Source organism: Pipra filicauda, unplaced genomic scaffold (assembly GCF_003945595.2).
Source record: "Pipra filicauda isolate LSUMZ 115617 unplaced genomic scaffold, ASM394559v2 scaffold157_size4220110_pilon, whole genome shotgun sequence".
Classification (NCBI taxonomy): domain Eukaryota; kingdom Metazoa; phylum Chordata; class Aves; order Passeriformes; family Pipridae; genus Pipra; species Pipra filicauda.
Genome location: NW_024104073.1, coordinates 1437593 through 1458038, shown reverse-complemented (window position 1 = coordinate 1458038; position 20446 = coordinate 1437593). Strand labels below are relative to the sequence as shown.

Sequence of the window (20446 nt, the reverse complement as noted above, 5' to 3'; positions counted from 1 at the left end):
AAAAAAAACCAGCAAAATTCAGGTGCAGTTGGAGGTGCCTGTTTTGGAAGGTGGGGATGAGAGTAGGTAGATGGGAAAATAGGAATAAGGGTGAGCTGTTCTACTGCAGCGAAAAACCTTGAAATTTTTCAAAGTATCTTTCACCTCTTGATGAGGAGATGTGAGTAAACTTTTGTCAGATGGAGGATCCACAATATTTTGAAGGTGTTTGACTGGAGAAAGTAATAGAAAAACTCTAGAAATTTCACTGTAAGCTTAGATATCCTATATTAATTTCCCTTTACAAACTTAGTATTCAAGTTAGTACTCAGTTTAAATTTGAACTTATCTTTTTTTTTTTTAACATAAAAAGGAGTCTTTTGTATGAGCTGTCACTGCAGCATAATTTATCCTGCATTTTTTACAATGTGCATTCAGTCGCTTTTCATTTTTTACTTCCAAGGGTTAATTATAGTTTTAAAGTCTTTTGTATTCTTACTCCTCCATGGCTACATAATTAGAGTTTATAATGAATAATCTCTGAGTTGTGATTGGCTAAGGTGGCTTCTCATAGTTAAAAGATAAACCTGGAAATAGAAAGCACATTGCTTCCACGTTATTTAGGAAAAATTAGTTTCACATTGTTTAGCCATCTGAAAAATAAGTGTCTTGTCCACAAGGCACTTCCTGTGATCAAGGAAAGATACGTGATGGATAAGGATAGTTTACCTCCATCATTTTTATACCTGAATCAGCATCACAGGAATCTCTTTCCATTGCCCGTTAGAGGCATTCTAGAGAAGTAGTCCTGAGAAGTTTTCAAAGCCTACAATTGTTGGTCGACTCAAACACAAGAGTTTCTATATGTCTCCATTTGCTCTTGAGTATGTAACTGAGTGTCTTGCTCCATCTCATCCACAGTCCTGAGAACCCTCTGACATTTGACACACATACTGATACCTTGATACAGCTATTCTCTGCAGGTCCCAAAACCCTACTGTCCTCTCTGCCATGTCAGACCTGCCTTATGGCTTTGAACAGAACCTCGCCCAGGTTTGTGTCTTAGAGGCTGTTATCTGTCTGTCCTGGGCTCAGAGCAAGCAAGCCAAAGTAATTTGGCAACTCTCCAGCTTGGAATAGGAGTAGATATATGCCTTACCTGAGATCCCTTGTATGTACCTGTGTTTGCGCAGCAGAAACTAAACTAAACTAAATGAAAGTTATTCTTCTTATTGATAAACCAAATTCAATATATGATAGCACATGGCCATTATGACTCCGTGATAAAGGCAGAGTCTCATATTCTGTTGATTTAAGCATAAAGACATTTATATTTATGAAAGAAAAGAGGTAATGTTATTCTTACAACTGAACGATTTCAAAATCAAAACATCTCATGCAAATAATTTGAAAGTATCAAATGAATTTACTTTATTTTACTTAGTCAAAACACCTTTCAGTCCTAACAAAATGACACATTACAAGCTTGTTACCCTTCTGTCTATTGAAGGAAGATGAGTTGTCTTCAATGTCAAAGTCAAATCATTCTCATATTATTTTACCCAGTAGTCCCTACAAGGACCTTTAACTTTTTCAGACTAGATCTTGACTGGAGCTCCAAGTTTTCTCCGTTTTACTGAAAATACCGAAACCTTTAGTTGTCTGTATACATCTTGAGCATTTACTTAATACTTGCTAGAATATTTTCCTAAAATAAGGACACCCAAGCATGTATTTAAGTGGGATGTTGTTTTTTTTTTTTTTGATCTAGGATGGCAATGGTGTGTGTTCTGCAGAGCTGTTTCTCAGAAGTAGAGTACAGATTAATATTCATGCCTAAAGAAAGGAATTCTTATTTAGGTAACATCTCAAGAGACAGTCATGAAGGTTACAGTGCTCTGTGCAGTACTGCAGGGAGAAGTTCCCTGCAGTTAATATATAAAATATATAATATATAATAATATATATGTTATATATTATTCCAGTCTGTGTGAAGTAGACTTAATTTCTGGCCTGAGACTGGTCAAGGCTTTTAGTGACCTTTTCCTCTCCTTAGAGTAATTGTGCATGGACTATGATCTCAGTCTGTCTGGAGATGTTGTTGTTAATATTAAAAATACTTCTAGGAGAATTTGTAAATAGCTTTAGGCAAACCAATAGCAGTTTTTCATCAGTATTATCTGTTTTATTTTTATGAAGGCTATAGGTCTCATCTAGCAGTGTTACTGCCTTTGTGTGACCCATGGTACTTATGGAACTTATTGCTAGCTGACACTGATTTAAATGAACAGGTGCAGACAAGAATTTGTAACTTGTTTCATTGTGAAAGCATTTTAGCATTGTTAAAATGTTACGTATACATTTCTTTCTTGTTGGAAATGCTTAGGTATTTATTTTATTTTTTTTCCTGGAGAAAATTAAATTATTAATTTAATTATTTTAAAATTAAAATTAAAAATTAATTTAAATTCCTTACTTAAAAAACTTTCTCTTTAAGATAATTTTTGTAGGAGATTCAAAAAAAAATAAATATTTAGAATAAAAATATTTTCAAAAAGATTTACAAATCTGAGTGATACTCTTATCTTAAAAAATTTATCACCATGCAAAGAGAACCAACTACTTCAGCCTTCCTTTTGGGGTTGTTTTGTGTTCTTAGAGTTGTGGAAGAGGTCCAGCTTAGTTCATATCAGAGACAGTTTATACTATGGAGGGATTACAAAGCTTTAAATTTTGGGGGGGTTGCCTTTTGATCTTTTTTTAAAAATCATTTCAGTGGGTGATCTTTCAGGACAAGAAGGATTTAAAAAGCAATATATTGATAATACTGATTATTCAACTTTTATATTTTGCTTTTTATTAGTAAACTGTGAAGAAATTTTAAAAGGAGAGGTTTTTTTTATTATTATTATTAGCGAAGACCTTAAGGAGGGATTGTGAGCATGACAGACCCTTATTTTTAAGAAGTATGCCAGTTGAAATAATTTCCACATCCAAACCTTGTTTTTCTTATCACCTTAAACTTTATACTAAATAAAGAAAAAATATCGGTGTGGAGATGTGTCTCTGTTGAAGCCAGAGATCAAATTATTAACAACAGAAAGGATATGATTCTTTGTTTCCAGTGCTTCATGAAATGTCCTTTAAGCAGAGAAGGTCTACATTGATTTTCAACAGGAATTCATGTTCATGTTCACAAAGTACTACACTGTGAATAACAAGGTCTTGACAGAATTGACTCCTAGAATGATATGGTAGATTATCCCCAAAGATACTGTATGTGTTTCTCCCATACACATTTATATTCCTCAGATGAGAACAGAATGATTTTGCCCTCTCATAATTTCACCTTGTTACTTTATTACTTTTATATACCAATTGTATGGTTCTTGTATGAAAAATTTTCTGACACGACTTTTACCAGTGGTGCACAAGAGTTTTCCCACTTACTGAAGATTATTCCCTTTGTGTAATGAAAAGCAATTGCAGTCTTTTTAAAACAACGATCTCTTGTACTGAAGAAAATGTAATGATTATAGCTCTAACTTATTCAAAATGAAAAGCTATTTTAAGCTTTTTCAAACTTACTTATGTCTCTAAAACTTTAGTACTTGGTCAAAAATGTATACCCAGATTTTGCCAAGCAAAATTAACATTTTTACTACCTATTCTCTAGCACATAATTTTGCAAGTTTATTGATTTTTAATCCACTTTTAAATTTCCATTATCCATGCTATTGCATAAGGAAAAAAACCCTGTTTTCTTGAGCTGTAAACCCATGCATGGATCTTTATTATCCATTAGATTTTGGATAATGCTTACTGTATATGGTTACAGTCTCCTTTCTGTCTTGAGCAGAGAGTGTGCAGTGATCTTCTATAGGAGCTCTGAAAGCACTCCCACTGTTCCAGAGAAAACAAAATGTTAAGTACCATGTAAAAAATGAAATTATTTAAGAAGGGTGTTTTTAGCATGATGCTGTCCTGCCACAATCAGATAATTATCAACAAAAAATCCAAAACCACATGACAGCATTTCTCATAAGAGTCTGCATTGTGTGTCCATTCATCTGAATATTAGGATGTTCCCATCTGACACACAGTGGGACTGGGACCTCCTTGCCAAAACAAGCAATTAGAACTTGTGTCTAACATGGGTTTATCGCACCCTGGTGAGTACAGTAACCATGGATAATCCCCACAAAAATGCAATGCTGGCTCTACAAAGAGCAGTTCTAGCATTTTGTATTTTAAGAGATTGCCTGCCTCTTGCTGGAAGGACTAGAAATCCATATAAGAAGGATCCTACTTTTCATTTTGTTCATGGGCTTTATCACCTTTCTGCTAGTTTTCCTGTGAGGCTACAGGAATGGCATGCTGCTTCTCTGCTGCTGCTGCTTCAGGAAGACTGCAATTGAAACTTGGGTAAAGTCAGCTGTAGCTTTGAAATCAACAGCTGAATATGAAAAGCCTGTTACTTTTTCATTTCATCCCAGCTCTTTACAGGGGGATTGGACTAGGTGGCCTTTAAAGTTCTCTTATAACTCAAATTATTCTATGACTTTAAAAATTTATGTACTGGCTGAGGTATTTGGTAATTCTTTTGCTTTTCATTTAGATAAATAATGGTCTTTATTTTTTTTCTGTAGGGAGAAAAGGGCGGAAAGAGCTGCTTCTTTTGTTTCATATTTTAATAATGGAAATGGTTATTCTTTATTTCCAATCTTTTGGTCATATTTTACTAGACGAACCCATCTGAGTACCTACTGGATTACAATCATAAAATAATTGCAAACACTCTTGAGAAATGTGATGCTCCAACAAATTCCAGAATGCTATTGCACCAAAGCTAAACAAATAATTAAATGAATCACTATTCCCACCTACCACTCATTGCACTGTTATTGCATAATAAACCCATCTGAGTGCAAGGAGAAAAATTAAAATCTGGAGAGAAATCAAGTCAATATGCTTGAAATGACTAGAATTCATTTGAATAGAAACTAAAGCAAAGAGGAATGATGGTGGTGATCAATATCAGCATAGAAAATATCTTTTATTACACCTGTCCTTGCTGCTGTATTGCCTTTCCACTGGAGCTAATTCCAGGTAGCTTCTTATTTATCACTAGTAGCTGGAATCCTCCATGAGATCATTTTCTTCTACCGATGCTACTGAAACCTCTGCCTTCAGCCTCAAGATCGGAAAGAAATAAAAGAGTATGACTGTGCAAGAGAGGTGTGAGATGGGGAGTCCTAGCACCTGAACTCTGAATCCTTCTCCCTAACATGCTTGCCTTTAAGATAAACTTTTTATTTTGCCCATCTGTACTAACAAGGCCATTTGAGGAGTGGTAGGGTAGTGATCACAGCTCTTAATGACTTGGTAGAATTAGGGGTCCTTGATATCTTCCAAATCAAGTTCACAGATGCTGGAATTATGGGCCCCTGAGCACAAGAAGAGAAAATTACCTGGTGCTGTAAGGCACTGTGTAGTCCTGGTCATGGAGCCAGACAAGGTCATAGTTCCAGCTTCTCCCCGTCAACCTTGTGGCTGTAAAGTGATGCAACAGGAGTCCTACAGATACTGCTTTGGTATTAGATTTTAGAAAACAGTCACTTTGCCTCTGAGCTGCACTAGCCCTCCCACAGTTTCTTTATTTCCCACCACTCTATTTGCCATCTCCACCAGGAGAGGCGAGGCTAGTCCTTGCAGTAGAACAGGCAGATCCAGTATCACCTGGTATGAGAGAGGGAGAAGTGAAGGCTTGCCAGGGCAAATAGCAAAGGACTGCACAGGACCTGAAAGTAACTTGTGACATGAGTGTCTGCTGTGGAAACAAGAGTTCTCTTCATTTGCATCAGGCTGATAAATAGGAATTTTCAATTGGTTGTCCCTCAATTCATAATGGAGGGACTGTTGCAGACTGAACAGAACTGTAATTAACAATTTGTTACTCAAGCGTGTAATAGTGGCATGAAGGTTTCTAGGTGTTGACAGTGATGTTTTGTATTTGTAAAGTATCTTACAAAACCCAGGCACTTATTGCTCACAATAGAAACCTGAATTAGTGCAACCACACAACAGCCATAATCTTCATCCAAATAATTGCCATAAGCAGTGCTTCTTAATGGGAGAAAATCAAGGAATATATTTTTAAAGTTTGCATAAGATCAACCATAAGCTGCTCATCTAAATTTTCAGTAGTTTTATTTTAACAGAATGGTGCAGAGTGGCATATCAAAACATGTAATACTATATACTCTGTTGAGTAACATCTGGTATATCTCAGCCTTGTAGCTGTCACAACCATTTCCATACCCCCAAACTAGAAATATATTAACTCTGTTTTAACTTAGCATTCCAAGAATGGATAAGACACATTGTATAGATCCAACATAATTTGTGGAACAGAAGCAACACAGGGGTATGGTGCTATAAAACTTTCCAATAAAATGTAACATTTGTATATTTTGACAGCGGTGACAGGATAGATGCAGGAATTAACAGTCTGTGGCAGAAAGTAAAGAGTAGATGCAGTCTGAAATTAATTAACAATATCATTATTTTGATCAGCCATTAAACTGGAAACATGTATAAGAAAAATGAAGTCTGTGTAAGAAAAAAGATGACAAGATATGCGTCAAAGCCTGAACTTTTGGCTGCTGTAGTTTCACACAATAACTATGTGTAGAACAAGAAGTACTTTAATATTCTGGATATTTCAACTGAAAAATAAAAACCATAAAATTATATTCCATGCATCATATCATGCATGGAATATAATTTTAATAATAGAAAAAATTAGAAAGCTGAATAAAGGAGAGGTTTGACACATTATTTGCCAGTGACTATCTATCAGTGAAGTACTGAAAACATTTTTTTGTACAAAGAAAGTGAACCATTTCCAGCATATTTCTGTGCTGGATAATGTCACATTTGCCTGAATAAGTTACTATTAGGCTCTGTCTGGTTTGACAAATGTATTTAAGATGTCAGATTGTGTCTAAAGGTAGCCAGTCACTTCTTTTTTTTTAGTCCCAAATTACACTTGACATTTGTTGTTAAACTCAATGTCCCTCCCTGCAAAACCGATTCACTCTTTGCAATTGTGCACTTTCTACTAACTAATCAATAGATAAGCAATTTACATGGCCTTTGGCTTCTAGTTCAGTCACTACCTTTTAGCAGAAATCACTGCCTTGGAAGCAACAAAGACCTTTAGAAGGATTGAAACAGTCATACATAATTAAGCTTTTCTGCCTGTATATTTATGCTTTGATACCAACACATAGAGAAAAAATTAAAATCTGTAGGGATGTTGCCCCTTTCATTTTAAAAAAAGTACTGTTTTCTGTTTATGTACTTTACTTATGGACAAAGTACTTCTATACTACTTGACTAGAGAGAGCTAGGAATAAGACAGAAGTCAGTGGAATGCTTGTAGATAATGTAGTAGTGCTAACCTCCTTGTAATTCTCTAGGCAGCTTTGAATTTATTCCTTGCTGTGAATTAATGGATTTTGTACTGGGATATTGGTCAGGATTCACTGTTTCCAGATGCAAATGGTTGCTGACTACTTGCTACTTCTCATTTGTGACCCACAGGAAATTGCAGTGTGAAAGTGCATCAAACTCATAAAGATATAGCTTTGAGAAGGGTGGAGGAAGAGAGAGAAAGGATGATTCACATTCTCGTGTCTGGTATTTCCTGTTGCTAACAGAAGACCAAATAAATTTGTCTTTCCCGTTCAAAGCATTTAGTGAGGTCTGAAGAATAGCATAAGGTAAGTTGTACTGTATCCTATTCATAATATTTTCAAATAACAATATTATTTCTACAATGATGAAGTTGGGTGAGATGTCCACCTACAATGTATTTGATTTCTCCCAGAATTACAGACATGTCCCTTCAATTAGCCTCATGAAGAAAGCCTTCTGCATCAATTGTGGAGTAGCAGCATTCAATTGTTTCTTTACTGTGAGGGTGGAAATAGTTTCCATGAGTCAACAAACAGGTATTCCCCATACTCTGAAATTATTGCACCCTCCAGAAAGATTAAATACTTGACAAAACCTGCTTGAGATCAGTAGAGAACTGAAGCTTTCACATAATACAAGCTGAATAAAAGCAAGTGGGTAAAGGGAAAGATCTTTGAAAGAAAGACATCATGTTGTAAGTTGGACATTGGAACAATGAACACTGCATAAGATGCAGAAGTTGTTTTTGCATGCCGGTCCTTCTTTCCCCATTGCTTTGCAGTGTTGTCCAGTCTCATTCATTTGGTACTCTCATTCAGGATCTTTTTTGTTTTTATTAAAATATTCAGAGACTTTCCTGCATTGCAGTTAGTACCTTTGACATGTTAGATATAATATAAGGAGCTCTTGAAATCCTTTTGAGACTTGTTACCATCTGTCAATCATGACCATGATAAATCTTCCTACTTAAGGCAGTTTAGAACTTTTGAATAGGTCACTTGAGCTTACAGCCTCTTTTTAAAAATGCCTAAAAGGAAAAAAGTCTCATTCCAGTAGATTTTTAAGGAGCTTTTGTCTATCTCAGTTGCTGTCATGAAGCCACTGGGCATATTCTTCTTTGCATTTACATTGGGCATTGGATGACTAACCTAGACACTGTGTTTTTCAGTGGGGATGAAGCTGCCAAATTCTGCAGTGATAATCTGGTCTAACAAAGAAGGTAAATGCTGATTTAAGATGGAGCAACAAACCAGACTGTTTTCATGAATGGATTTTGCATTATTTAACTGAAGCATGAAGTCTCCACTCTTTTGAGTTAAGGAAAAGCTAAGTCATGTTAAGCAAGAAACTAAAGGTAATTGATGTCACTCAGTAAAGTATTTTATCCTTGTTCTAACCAGGTGCTGAAGGTGACAGGTAATTTTGTACATAATTATCTAGTGAAAACCAAGTACATGGAAATCTATGTGACCGCAAGACATATTTCATCTTTAACCATCAAAGCTTTTGACAAATACATAACTAGTTATTCTGTCTGTTAGTTGTATAAGACTTAAGACATGCATTGGGGCAAGAGTATAACCTGATATTTCTGCATTACAAAAGCAGCATATTTGACTTAGGGTACTACAGATATGATACCAGTAAAATACATTTGGAAACCTGGAATCACGGAGAACAGATAGCAAATAATTTCTGTCTGAAGTGAATTCAGGTGATGATCCTGCTACAACAAGAGCCTAACACTGTCACGGGTGACAGCGGGTCTGTCAGCACCTTGGCACATACTGATGAAGCAATAGATGTTGACCAGATCAAAGTATACCCCTGAGATGGACTGAAAAGAGAGGACTGAAAATGGAGGCCCTGATCCTGACAACATACTGATGCATCCTGAAGAAGCTGTCCTGTGGGAACAGAGAACACTGTCTCATGAGAACAGGAGCACTGTCTCATGAGAACAAGGACCTGTTTTGAACGAGAGTGGTTGGGAAGAACATCAACATGAGAGAAAAATAAGAGCAGGTGCTCGGGACTGTTGTGGGAAAGAACTGGGCTGTTTTGAGAAAGAGCAAAGTTGTTGTGAGAAAGTAGAGTTTAGAAAATGCACCTATTAGCTGTAAGAATTCTGGTGTGAAAGTTTGAACTGTCCTATCCGTGTGCATTACGTGTGTTCAAAAACTGTACTTAAGGGGCTGCGCAGCAGCCCCGGGGTCCCTGCTTTTTTCTTGGAATAAACTTTGCTGGAACCTTTTTTCGTGTTGCTTTGGCCGTTCTGACATTATCAGCGACATCACACAGCACAGCTTGCTGCAGTGCCACAAAAGAACTAAGTGTCTGCAGTAGAAGCAATCATCATCTAATAAAGAGGATATGGTAAATTTTATGAATAAAAATGTGTATATAAGCTCAAGGTTATTATTAACAAATTGACTGACAAGTGCATTTTTTTCTTTTGTTCCCTCTGGGAAACACAGTCATGGCATGTCTTTGGTTACAGGTGGTATGAAGTGAAAACCAAATGACTAGAACAAAGTATAAGTCCTTTCGGCCACTTCTGTCATTCAAATAAACCCTGAACAATTACAGGACCAATTATTCAGTTGATTATCTATAAGAAAATACAGACCTTTCTCTCATCTGGGAGGTCATTGAGAGATGATGCACAGCATCACGTTAGAGCACCTCTGGGGCTTCACATAATAGCTTGTAAGTTAGCAAGGATCCTTTCTGAGCTCAAGAAATCCTAGAAACTGATCAAAATCCTCCTGCTTTGAGGTAAAAAATGCATGCATTTTTTTTTCTCTTCTGTAAATATTTTGTCATTAATTTTAAGAAAATCTAATCTCTAAAAATAATTTCAGGAATATTGTACATAGTTGCAATGATTTTGTGTAAGTCCTCTTGTTTTGCAAAAAACCTTAGATATTATGGTGATTTGTTTTGCCTTAGAAATGTAAATTTTGCAGAAATATATTGACATGTTTAGCATTGTAACAATGTGTGGCCTAGTTTAGATTTGGAACACTATTTGAGCAATGAAAAAACTGGAAATACTCGTGTAGAGCAACAAGAGCTGCAAATTATCTTAATTTTGTTGAGAGGATAAAATAAGCCTCCCGTAGCTTTACATTGTTCTGAGGTTTGGAGTTTTGGGGTTTTTTTGTTTGGTTTTTTTTTATACTTAAGCAAATATTCATCTACAAGTAGAAGTTTCATTGCACTGTTCTTCCCCTAAGAATTGGAAATGGATATGGAAGTCATGCACTCCCCTAAAAGTTGGCATAAGGTATAATATATGGGTGAGAGAGTGGTGGATTAGGTCTAATCTCTGTGAAATGCTGCATCCCTATGGTTCCTAGGAAGGAGTTGTGTTATCTTTTCTTTGTGCCTTGTCTCACTTCGAATGGCTTTGTTGTCTAAGTGCTGCCTGTTTCTGTATTCCTTCCCTCCTCCCAGACTCTCAGCTTAGCTGCAAGACTGGGTGCACAGAATCTTTACAGTGGATTTGAACTGTTGTAGCTAATCTTCCAGCCATGGAGATGGGAGAGTGCCATTTCCTTCCTAGGCACAAATTGAGTCCAGATCTCAACCATGGCAGATACACCTGAGCTCAAGGTATTAGAAGTGACTTTTGGATTCACAAAAGCAGCTATTGCCACGAGCACCAGTCTTGTCCTTTGCAGCAGGTTGGTGTCTGTGGTCTGGTGTGCTGTTGCTGCTGCTGACTGTGATTCTTTGACTTGTGATTTTCTAGGAATTAATCACCATTAATTATGTAGCAAATCATCACTATTTGCTTATGAAGGTGAGGCATCATGGCGTGCATTCAGCCCTGTGTATTAGAGGACACACATCATTCACCTTCATTAAGAATCTCCCAGCACTTGCTAAGAGTGAATAAAAGCATCAAAGCTTGGTCCTTCTCCAGTTGCATGCTGACATTAAATGTTGCCAAGACAAGCTCAAAGGTTAGAAAGCATTTCTGCCTGCTGTGGTATATTGATCTTGTTTTATGTTGTTAAAGTAATTAAAATTATGTCTGTGACAACAGTTTGTGAAGTCCCTGGGATATAAAAATGAACTCTTTGTAGAAATGAACAGTCTTGTAAGAAAGAGACACAGCAAAAAAGAATAACAGACCCAGAGAGAAAATTACATTCATTTTCACAATTTGATTGATCTGAAATAACTGCTAACAATTATACACAGCCATTCTTCATTCCAAATGGCAGCAGAGGTACCGAGGTAAGCTTAGATACTTGGGATTCTTGGATGACTATTTGATCTACTCATAACTAAAAGACATTTCACATGCTGGACCATGGTATCTTGCAGTGTAAAGAAACTCACTAACAGAAAGGGAGCAGGGACAAACTAATTACAGGAGTTGTAGGAACTGAACAGCTGCACTGCTGGGATGGTCAAGATGATTTAACAGATATTTTCTTAAAGCACAGAATCACACAGACTATGCAGAGTTGGAAGGGACTCACAAGGATCACTGAGTTCAACCCTTAGCCCTGTACAGGACCATCCTCAAGAGTCACACCATGTGCCTGAGAGTATTGTCAAATGCTCCTTGAACTCTGTCAGGCTTGGTGCTGTGATCACTTCCCTAGGGAGCCTGTTCGAGCACCCAACCACCCTTTGGGTGAAAAACCTTTTTTTAAAATCTAACCTAAACCTCCCCTAACACAACTTCAGGCCATTCCCTCAGGTCCTGTCACTGGTCACCACAGAGAAGAGATCAGTGCCTGCCCCTCATCTTCCTCTCACAAGGAAGTTGTAGACTGCAATGAGGTTTCCCCTTAGTCTCCTCCAGGCTGAACTGACCAAATTCCCTCAGCTGATCCTCACATGGCTTCCCCTTGAGGCCCTTCACCATCTTTGTTTCCCTCCCTTGGATGTTCTCCAATAGCTTCATATCTTTCTTATATTGCGATGCCCAAAACTGCACACAATACTTAAGGTGACGTCGCCCCTGTGCAGAGCAGAGCAGGACAATCCCCTCCCTGGACTGGCTGGCCATGCTTTGCCTGATGCCACCCAGGACACAGTTGGCCCTCCTGGGTGCCAGGGCACTGCTGACTCGTATTCAATTTGCCATCGACCAGGACCCTCAGTTCCCCGGCACTGTTTTCCGGCATCTCATTCCATGTCTGTATGTACATCTTAGGTTGCCCCATCCCAAGTGCAGAATCCAGCACTTCCCCTTGAACTTGCTATGGTTGGTGATTGCCCAGTCCTCTAATTTGTCCAGGTATCTCTGCAGGCCCTCCCTGCCTTCAAGGGAGTCAACAGCTCCTTTCAGTTTTGGGTCATCTGCAAACTTAGTATCCCTTCCAGTCCTGTGTCCAAGTCATTTAGGAAGATGTTGAAGAGCACAGGGCCTGACATGGAGCCCTGTGGAACCCCACTAGTGACAAGTCACCACTCTGATGTTCCCCATTCGCTATTACCCTCTGTGCTCGACCCGTGAGCCAATTGCTCACCCACCACATGATGTGTTTATCCAGCTGTGTGCTGGACATTTTGTCCAGAAGGATCCTGTGAGAGACAGTATTGAAAGCTTTACTGTAATCCAAAAAGATTACATCAACTGGCTTCCCTTGAACAACTAGGTGGGTTACCTTGTCATAGAAGGAAATCAGGTTTGATAAACAGGACATTCCTCTCAAGAAGCCGTGCTGGTTGTGACCCATTACTGTGTTGTCTTTCAGGTGTTTTTCAATACTTCCCAGAATAATCTTCTCTATAACTTTTCCAGGCATTGAAATGAGACTGACAGGACTGTGCTTTCTATGGTCCTCCTTCTTGCCCTTCTTGAAAATCAGGACAATGTTCACCGGTTTCCAGTCAGCTGGAACCTCTCTATAGTCTCAAGACTGCTCAAAAATCATTGAGAGAGGTTTTGCAATGACATCAAAGAGCTCTTTGAGGATTTTGGGATGAATCCCATCAGGCCCCATAGATTTGCAGGGAGCCAGCTGAAGCAGCAGATCCCTCACAATTTCAGGGTCAACTGGGAGTCATGGTCCTCCAGCTCAGGGCACTGAGACCCCCTTGGCTGATCATCCGTGTTGAAGACAGAGGCAAAGAAAGCATAAAACACCTCTGCCTTGTTTCTGTCCCTGTTTGTGAGATGACCATCCTCATCCTGTAATGGGCTAATGATATTTCTATACTGTCTACTGCCATTAATATATCTGAGAAAACTCTTTTTACTGTCTCCCACATTTCTGGCCAGCTTCAACTCCGGCTGAGCTTTGGCCACACGAATTTTCTCCCTATACAGCAAGTAACATCTCTGTATTCTTCCCATGTCACTTGACCTTGCTCCCACTGAGCATACACCTTTCTTTTTTACCTTTTCTCCAAGAGAAGATTCCTGTTCAGCCAAACCAGCCTTCTGCCTCACCTGCTTGACTTCTAGCATTTGGGAATCACCTGCTCTGGTGCCCTTAGGAGGTATGTTTGAAAGGTGACCAGCAGTGATGGACTCCAGCACCTGCAAAAATATTTTCCCAGGGGAAAATATTACTTACTAATTCCCTGAACGGCCTGAAGTCTGCTTTCCTCATGTTCAGAGTTGAGGCTTTGCTGGCACTTTTACTCCTGTCAACAGAGATTTTAAACTCAATCACTTCATGATCGCTGTGGCCAAGACAGCCACCAATCTCCACTATGCTCGCAAGATCCTCTCTGTTAACAAGCAGCAGATCAAGGAGAGCACCTTTCTGAGTCAGCTCCCTTAGGATCTGTTCCATAAAGTTCTCATCCAGGTGTTTTAGGAATCTTCTGGCCCAGGTTGTCCCAGCTATGTGATGCTCCCAATTAATATCTGGCAAGTTGAAGTCCCCAACAAGGACAAGGGCAGTTGACTTGGAAGTGTCCTTTAGTTCCTCAAAGAATAAGTCATTGGCGACATTGTCCTAGCTGGGATGTCTATAGCAGACTCCCACAGTGACATCTATATTATTTGTTTGCTGCTTGATTCTTACCCAGAGGCTCTCAACTATGCCATTGCCAACTGTGAACTCCATACATTCTAACCCTTCTATTACGTAAAGTGCCACCCTTCTGCCTATTCTGCCCTGTCTGTCCCTCCTGAAGGGCCTGTAACCATCAAACAGGGCAATCCAGTCACAGGTCTCATCCCACAAAGTCTCACTTATGCCAATCTCTGGGACTGGGCCAAAGCTTTGAGCTCCTATTGTTAGTTCCCCATGCGATGTGCATTGGTGTAGAAGCATTTCAGATGTGATACATTGTAGCCAATACCTAGTGAAGCAGATTGATGGATCCCATTAGTGCTCCTTTCCTAAAGTTTTGGCACACCATCCCATTGCTCATCACTGGTGAGACTGGTTTTGTCCCTTTCCCCTTCCAAGCTACTTTAAAGCTCTGTCAACAAGCCTCGCTAGATCCTGTACTAGAACTCTTTTTCCTCGCTGAGATAGGTGCATCCTATCAGGTGTCAGCAGACCAGATGTGGAGTAGACCATCCCGTTTTGGGTCAAAAACACCAACATTTTTCAAATTAGACCAGCCTCAGAGCTGCTCATTGACCTGATGGATCTGCCTTTTCTTACCAATATTATTGCTTGTTATGAGAAGAATACAGGAAAACGCTACCTGTGCTCTGATCCCTCTACCAATCATCCCAGGGCCCTGAGGTCTCTTTTGATTGCCCTTGACTTTTCTTTGTTATTCCGTTGCTACCAGTTTGAACAACCAATAGTTGTTCAGATAGTAGTCAGAGGGCCTTACTAGACTCGAGAGTTTTGCAGTAATGTCCCTTTCCCGAGCCCCTGTGAATCAACAGACTTCTCTGTGAGTTGGGTCTGGTCTGCATATCGGGCCCTCCAATTCCCTTTGAAGGGAGATTTTTGTTACAATTACCCTTCTTTTCCTGTTAACAGAGGAGGTCTTGATGCAGGGCACAAGTGGTGTTGTTTTAGGCGGCCCCACTACCCTAGAAGGACCTTTGTCCACCTCATCAATTGTCTGGTCTTCTTGTTCCAGAGCCTCATACATGTTGGAGAAGCTACCAGTCCTACCTGTCAAATTTTGAGAAGAAGGAGGAACCTTCCTCCTGGTACATGCAGTGACCAGCTTCCAGCCTTCATCTTTAACAGACCCTCGACTAAGATTTCTTTGACTAATTTCCCTGTAGGGTTCTGTCTCCACCTGCTTCTCCACTACAGTGTAGGTTTGAGACTCTCAAGAGTCGTGAGACTGCACCATCTCTGAAAATAATCTGTGTATCTCTTTCTCATTCGCTTGAATACTATGTAGCCTGTTCACACCTTCCCATAGCTCCTTCCCCTGATGACACAGCTCTTCAGCCACAACACACCTGCAAAATAACTGTCAGTCCCAGCCTCACAGAGAGTCATCAGGCATTCCTGGCAAGTATTTGCCATTATCCTTCAAAGTTAACATACAATTTTACTTTACTCTTAGAATGACCAAGTCATGTTTTCAGATACATCTGTGCTCAAAAAATAAATTTAAATGGAATCAAAAGCTGAGTTTTTATCAATTGCAAATGCAAATACTACCTTGTCTGTTGTGTTATATGTCAGGTGCCTGGTACCATTATCTCATGCAATTACTGCACTTGTTCATCAAAACCTAGTAGATAAATTTCTGCATTACTGTATAGCAATGTACCTTTCAGATTACAAAATCAAATAACTACAATTAAAAAAATTCTATATCATGGCTTTTTCATGAGTTTGGATGCTTTACATACATACAATATATTTCAGTCTTGCTTTCTGTGCTTATCAAAAATTTGTATTATAATTTTTTTTCAAACATAGCATACAGTATGCTACTTAAAAAACCGGTACATTTCACCTAAAAATGTGAAAGACATTTCACTAACAAAATACTATATTGAATTTGCTCTATGGAGAAGGACCTGGGGGTCCTGGTGGACAACAAACTCTCCAGAAGCCAGCAGTGTGCCCTTGTGGCCAAGAAGGCCAATAGTATCCTGGTGTGCATTAGGAAAAGCTGTGAAGGAGCAAGATTCAGGATAGGAACAGTTCCAGGCGTGGAGAAAAACATACAGCAATTAACAGGACTTTATTATATGGACTTTACAGTTATTATATGGACTTTACTGGTTTTATGTGGTTTCATTATATCCACACTACAAAGTGCATAGCCTGGGCTTGCTCGGGCTCGCCACGAGTTTGCCTGCTCCCTGCTCCTCCGCTCCCTTCTCTGATAGGCTGAAGAAGCTGCAGAGAGGAGACAGTTACCATTTGCCCTTTTCCTCCCCCTTTTGCCTGTGTCCCTACCCTGATTTGTTCCCCTGTTTGTCTGTCTCATGCTCCACCCCGTGTCCCGGCCCTTTCCCCACCTAAAACTCGTAAAACCCTGACACACCTCAATAAAGGATCCCATTTTGCACCTCTACCTTGTCCCCAAACCCATCCGTTCTGTGTCACGGCCCCATTCCTCTCCCTCCTCGGACCGTGGCAAAAAGCACTGCCAGCAGGTCAAGGGAGGTGATCCTGCCACTATACTCAGCCCTGGTGAGGCCACATCTGGAGTGCTGTGTCCAGTTCTGGGCTCCTCAATACAAGAGAGACATGGAGCTCCTGGAGTGGGTCCAGTGGAGGGCTAGAGATATGATTGTATTGGGTCTGGCTTACATGGAGTTAATTTTCCCCATAGCAGCCCTCACAGTGCTGTGCTTTGCACTAGTAGCTAGAAAGGTGTTGATAACACACCAGTGTTTTGGCTACTGCTGAGCAGTGCTTGGCACAGCGTAAGCACCATCTAGGCTGGGTGTGGGCAAGATCATGGGAGGAGATACAACAAGAACAGTGACCTAAATTGACCAAAAGGATATTCCATACCACATGAGGTCAGCTCAGATATAAAACCTAGGGGAAGGAGGAGGAAGGAGGGGAACATTTGTTATTTACAACGTTTGACTTGCAGTGCTGAAGCCCTGCTTCCTGGGAAGTGGCTGGATGTCACTTGCTTATGGGAAGTAGAGAATAATTTTTTTTTTTCTCCTTGCTTGTGTGCACACAGCCTTTCATTTTTGTTTCAGTAAAATGCCTTAAATTACTAGTCATTTTCCGTCTTATTTTCTTTCCTCTGTCCAGTTAAGAAGATGGAGTGATAAGGAGGTTTAGTGGGTACCTGACGTTCAGCCAAGGTTAGCCCATTACAATGATTAAGAGACTGAGGCATCTCTCTTACGAGGAAAGGCCAAGGGGGTTGAACCTGTTCAGTCTCAAGAAGAGACAACTGAGAGGGGATCTCGTCAGAGTCTATAAGTATCTGAAGAGAAGGTGTCAAAAGAATGGAGCCAGGCACTTCCTGGTGATACCAAGCCATAGGACAAGGGGCAACAGGCAGAAACCGATGCACAGGAAGTTCCATCTGAATATGAGGAAGAACTTCTTCAGGTGTACAGGTGACCACACACTGGAACAGATTGCCCAGAGTGGAGTCTCCCTCACTGAAGATATTCAAAAGCCATCTGGACACAACTGTGTACAATGTGCTTTAGAATGACCTTTCTTGAGCAAGGAGATTGGACCAGATGACCCACTGTGATCCCTTCCAACATTACCTATTCTGTGATTTTGTGATTTATCTTCTGAATTTAATGATTTTTCTAGCCCTAAGATATCTCTTTATAGTGGGGATGAGTTTTTCTACTGTAGTTTTCACCTTGTATCACAGCATTCAATTCAGTCTTTCTAGAATAGTAGCAAGAGCTTTTCAAAGAGGGAGAATTTTGGTTTTCTCCCTGTATAGTAAAACTTTTATTAAAAGGAAAAGAAAAAAAAATTCCACCACACACACATAGGATGGGTAGAGTGAGTGCAAATGTTCTGATTAAGCAATAGGATGTTAAGAGGTAAACCAATTAGCAGGTAATCCTAGATGCTTCAAGACCCTTCTTTCAGTGTCTTTGTTCTTTTTTGCTTATAAATAGCAAATATACATTATCAAGTGAAAGTATAAACAAGCAAACTTGAAATAAAATTAATATCTTGCTTATTCTTCTTTCCAAAATGTTCTTTATCCCAGGAAAAAAATAAATTGGTATATTAAGTATCAGTATATGAAATATTAAATATCTGGTAAAATTGTGGGATAAAAAGGTTATGTCACGACAAAAGGAAGATAGATACCTGACTATTATTAAAACAGAAAAGATATCTGAGAGGCAAGGGCACATCCAGAAGTATTCGTGAGCAGCAAAAATCATCAGTGAAAGGTGAAAAACTTTTCAAATGTTCATGGTTATGAAAAAGGTTTGAGATTTGAAAAGTCATGAATCTGATGAATTAAATGAAAGGATCTGGTAATTCTTCTTCTGACATAAAATCCTGAGTCAAGGAAGCAGATTTACTGGTGATGAACATTTTGTTGCTCTTGTTTTATTCTTCAGCTTCCAGATCCTATTAAAAATAGTGAGTTTTACTATAACTACTCATCTAATTTTTTTCAGTCCATGGTAGTTGTGCATTACCTTCTTAATGCAGTTAAACATAAAAAAATAAAAATAAAAAAGCTAGATGCCTCTTTTTTTCAACACTCCTTGCTACTGCCTGTTCCTGGGAGAATTCCTCCCTATTGGCTGTCCAGTTCAATCATGTCTTAATTCCTTACCTTGGGTGTCATGGTTTGTTTTCCTCAAGCTTGCTTATCTTATTAATGACTTCCCTGTTTATAGAAAGGTACAGCTAAGCCACAAAATGCAGTCTCTCCTGAAAAGCCAGAGATTTACCAATTGAGCAAGGCTTTCAGAGTACAGAAGGCACAACCTCCTGAACCCAGGGAGTGTGCTGAATTGGAGCCTGCATTGGAGTGAGCCTGTACTGGAGTGAGCCTGTGAGCCTGTACTGGAGTGCTGCTGAAAAGGCAGGGGAAACCCAGAGCTTTCAGGATAGTGACAGTATAAGCATCTGGATGTGAAAGCCATTCCTGTCTGTTTGTGTATCATTTGGACAAAGCCTCAGTGTTTGGAACTCTAGATAAATTGAATCGTACATGGCAATTATGCTTGCAAAGGGATAAACTTTATGATGGGGAAAATAATAAAAAACCCCCACATTATCAGCTTCAGCCTATATTCATTGCACAGTGTCAGGAAAGACGTGAACATGCCTTTCTGAAAACAAAAGAGAATGTTTGCCAAGAAACTTTTCCTTAGTGATGAGTTGAAGTCCTTTAGTACAAGCAATATTATTCTTAATGAATACGTAATGCACTGTTAAGAAATGCGTTGCTGTAATGATACGATTTTTGTTCTCTGCTGACCAATGATCTACCGCAAACCCCCAGTTTCTATCTTGTGGTTGCAAATTTTATTTGTGCTTTACAATTTGTCAGATGGCCATAACCACTGTACATTCAGAGAATCCCTTTTAAGTATCTTTATTTCTATCTATGCTATTGTTTTATTTTACTTTGAGCCCCTTTCTATTACTGTAAAGCAACATCTCATTTAAGAGACCAGCAACTGATACTGCTGCATTACAAGCTGTCTGTCAGCTTGTAATTGCAGATTCTGCATCTGCATTGTGGTTCACCTTGGAGACCATATATTTACGTTGCTTCTGTAATCCAAAACCAGAGACGCTGTTGCAGACAAGGAATACAATATTGATTATTTTCTCTATACTCCTATTTTGAATATTATAGTTGCTTAGACCCAACCATGGCAGACCAGATTTTTTCTAAACATCTTTAGCTCACCTCTGATTCCATCTGTGGCCATGATATGCATACTAACCTCACTCCATTTAAGATTAAGTAAATGGCTTTATTCTCCTCAGGTCCTCGATACTAGTGCATTCACTGGAATACACCTATCTAGTGAAGAGGAAAATTAAACCTATAGATAAGCAGTTAGAAACAATTATTAACACAAAACTAAACAGTTTTACTTTAGTACTTGCATTATATTAAAAGCAAGTGTACGGAGGAAAGACGA

The 20446-nt window shown here is 39.2% G+C and overlaps 1 long non-coding RNA gene across 1 annotated transcript; it reads right to left on the bottom strand.

Annotated features, from left to right (window-relative positions):
- Nucleotides 1-5047: 5047 nt before the first annotated feature.
- Nucleotides 5048-14365, bottom strand: LOC113982876. The gene is made up of 4 exons (XR_003538919.2): nt 14198-14365; nt 14010-14079; nt 5451-5532; nt 5048-5173 (listed from the first exon to the last, which is right to left on the bottom strand). It is a non-coding gene; the product is annotated as an uncharacterized LOC113982876 (long non-coding RNA).
- Nucleotides 14366-20446: the final 6081 nt, after the last annotated feature.